Below are 4,088 nucleotides of genomic sequence, written 5' to 3' on the forward strand. Positions count from 1 at the left end.
TGTTGTTGTTGTTTTATTTACTTACATAAATCAAAGTTACTGTTTCTGTTTGGAAATGCTGATGTCATTCGACCTGCACATATGCTTTGTCTGTTTTTTCTCTCTTTCTATCCCCTCACCCAGGCTGGAACAGCAGAAAGCCACCACCTCTGAGCCTGGTTCTGCAAAGGTTTCTTCCTTTAAAAGGGAGTTTTCCGTTCCACAGTTGTTGTATTGGCTAAATTGAACATATTTCCCCCACACAATGATTTAAGATTTTGTTTGTCTCATCCTTTACACTGCTGATTGTCACTGAAATACTGAATCAATTAGACAGTGTGACTAGCTGTGTGAATTCATATGATCAAGGATGCTTATTGATTTTTCATAATTTCAAGTGCGAGCAGTGTAAGAGGTGTTTTTTGCCAAAACTAAAGTTCAAACAATTACAAAGGGCTACCACAATTTTTGTTGTTGTTGTTGTTAAAGGGACTTAAGGCAACTTTACAAAATTTACCTCAGTGCTGCCGCGATGGGTGCTGCGGGTAACTGCAGCCACCAGCCAAGGCGGCACGGGAGCGCGCACAAACACTTTTTTTTTTTTTTTTTTTTTTGAGTCACGAGATAACGCTGATGAAGTCCTTTTTTCTTCGTGGTGGCACTTTTTTGTGGGCTTTGAGTGGATGCAGGTCGTTTGATGGCTGCTGAAGAATCCATTTGTATCCCTGCAGTGTTTGAGTCCACGTCCACGGCGGCCATGTTCTTCCTGCTCCAGAGCCATCGGGAACGCGCATACAGCGTCAGTTTACGTCACATCCCCACGATTGCGCGGGAAATTCGGACGCCGAACTGCAGCCAGTTCTGTGGCACACGGCCTGTATAAGGCAACAGACAGATGCGCGGGTTGGCCTGTTATTTTAGGTTTTTAATGGTTCACGGCCCATTAGCAACTGGAAATGTGTAGTTTTTCACAAATTGCCTTAAGTCCCTTTAATTGAAAGGAAAGAATAATTTCAGTAGTTATTAAGATAGTTGTTAGATATACATACTTTATACTTTATTTGTGCATTTGAGTTGCTTTAGCAACACCGGGATTTAGCAGAAAAATACCTTTTTTTGACCCAACCAACCAGTCACAATCATGAACAAGCACACACACACATGCTTAAGTGTTCATCTTGCTATTTTTCTTTTGTTCTCATTACCCCATTCACATCACTCTTCAGCATTTCAATGGCTCTGTTGTGTTCCTCTATTAGTGACACACTGTTTGCAAACAGCTCAAGTACTTCCTTATCAGTTAAGAAAACAATAGCGCATAAGAGTGAGTATGTAATGGTGGGGTTTGGTGAATTGCAAGGCAATGGATCGCTTCTGACACACACACACATGCACACGCACATGCACCGGAGCACACTGAAAATATGTACACACGTCTTGCCCCGGCTGGTGCTGGAGACAGTTTCATTGTTTCATTATGTCTACTATCAATTTACCGGCAGTAAATTCATCTGTCTTGATAAAACATCAGCTGTCAATTTTCTTCACAGCACCTGCTCATAACAAATCACTGAAGCGCTCTTCCTGACTGATTGCTTCTTGGCAGAGCGTTTTGTGTTGTCTGTTTGTATCAACAATGAGCGTAAGCCAGCTGAATCTTGGTTACAGGTTGCTGTGGGTTGGTGCTCGCTCGCTCTCTGGCTGCTTATTTATCACTCATTTTCTGTCTGTGCATGCCGCTATGAAAGCATCCATACTGCTTTTGTTTTTGGTTTTTTTGCTTTTTGTTTTCTGTTTTTTTTTTTTTTTTTTTTTTTGCTGATTACTATGTTTTTTTTTAAAGAACATAAGGAAGTCTGTAAAAGCAGTATATATCTTTATATTATCAGCTTAAAATATTTTCCAAAGCTATTTAGTGTTTTTTCTTCGAGTCATGATATCATATTGTGAAAAAATGTGTGCTTGTTTGGGTTAATGTCAACCTGTGTGTCATGTAAATGTCACTGGGGATTGGAAAGTGGTTGAACTTGGCCACCTCCTGTGTGTTGCTGTCTGTCAAATGCTTGCTGGGTACAGTCATGCATTTGTGTGTGTGTGTGTGTGTGTGTGGGTGTGTGTGTGTGTGTGTGTGTGTGTGTTGTCACAACTGCATGCATTCATCCCTGCTGCCATGTGCACACTGTGCAGGCTTGTCTGTGCATGGACGCATGTTCTTAAATTACATATTCGCTTTACCAAACTACTTTCTCTGCCAGGCTTCTTGCTTTTTTTCTTGGTCTACCCGTCGGTCGTCGCAGCTTGCATGAGTAGAGAAAGTAAGAGTTCCATGTTCAATCGCTACTTTAGAAATCATGGAAATAAGCAGCTCAAGTCTGCATTCTGTTTTTATTTAAGACTTTTTTTCTGACCATTGGGGATGGATTGTGTAAGACAGAACATTTTATATTGATTCAAAAATACATTAGACAGAAGAGCTTCTTCAGTAAAGTTTACATAAATTACTGTACATCAACACTTAATATGAACTCGGATAACAATCTTATGAGATTCAAGAATCCTCCAGTGTCACAGTATATAATGCAAGAAAAAAAGAACTGATCAGAATACAAGAGTACTACAGCAACGGCTCAGAAGTAAATCTGCAGTCCATTATTACTAGTTATGCTGAAAACTTTCTCAGATACCAGACACACTATAATATTCATGATCTGTAAATAATTCACCTGTCTCCTGAGTTGCGTAACTTGTTGTGACTCATAGGTAATATGTCATGATTTGCAGCCAAGCAGCACTAGTTTCGCTTAATGCCCCAAATATTGATGATGTAATGGTGTGTAAGTGCATGGGCAAGTCGGAGCCCCGAGGCAAACAACAGTGTTGCCCTGCTTTGTGGGCCTCCAGTTGAGAAGAGTCTGAGACAACTGTGAAACTACAGGGTGATTGTGAGGGTTTGATTCATCCATGGCGAGGCTTTTCAGTTTTCTGAGTAGCTATTCTCATTGAGGCAACACTTACGCAAAAGCATAATGAAATGCTTTAAATGCAGTGCGGTCATAAGAACGTGTAACTGTATCCCATTTGCACAGTTGTATGGCTTTCAAATCCAACACATTAAAAGATCTGTGGACGCTTCTGACGCTGAAATTAAACTGATGTTTCTGAACTTCTACCATAGACAGTCATTTGATGCCATTTTTGGTTAGCAAGGAGGATAAACATTAGCTACTTTCATAAGTTCTAACAATAGATGTTGAATTAAATTGCTGTATAATTCACAAATCTGATCCGTACGGTATGTCTCCATTTCTTCTCATACGCTGGTTTTTCCACTTCAGATTTTTGCAAACTGCTTTCTTTTGAGCATAAGTCAAAACTAAATGAAAGTAACTCAACAAAGACAAGCTTCTTTTGAGTATATTTCAAGCTGCGAAAAGCACTGAAGAAAAGAAACATGTCACAGTGGTTTGTATTGAAACGTTTTGCCGTTTGGGAGGCGGCAGAAACACAACAAATATGACTGAGATCAGTGTGTTTTTTAAAATGGTCAAAATATCCTTTGTCCTGGTCTTAATTTTTTTGAGCGTTAACATCTTTACTTGTAGTCACCTGGGAAAATACTGCCTGTGATACTGCTCGTTCTTGAAGTACGCTGCAGTTATGGAGGAATCCTTCTTTGTTCTGTTCCTCAACATGCTAACGAGTGTTTCTGGGAGTCTCATCTGGTTCTGAGGAAAACACTAATAAAGGACAAGACACATGCACATTGCCAGGCTAGTGTAATGGGGGGCTTTGGCTGCATCACGCATATGCTAAGGTAATAAGGAATTAACATGCACACATAGAACACCTCACAACCCACCCACCCACCCGCGAACTCTGAGGTAATAACGGCTTGGCTGACACAAGAACACGCACACAGACACTGAAGTCCTACAGTCCTGGCCGTCTTACCAGGTGCTCTCCCAGTAGATGTCGAAAAGCCACCGGACATTTCAGATAACCAGCTGGCTTGCAATTCCACCTTTGCAAAACAATCTTCTCACATTATTGTATCTTTATTCCTCTCTCAGATCATTCACCACAACCTTCTTAGCCATACAGGGAATTCA

Source organism: Salarias fasciatus, chromosome 23, assembly GCF_902148845.1.
Source record: "Salarias fasciatus chromosome 23, fSalaFa1.1, whole genome shotgun sequence".
Lineage (NCBI taxonomy): Eukaryota > Metazoa > Chordata > Actinopteri > Blenniiformes > Blenniidae > Salarias > Salarias fasciatus.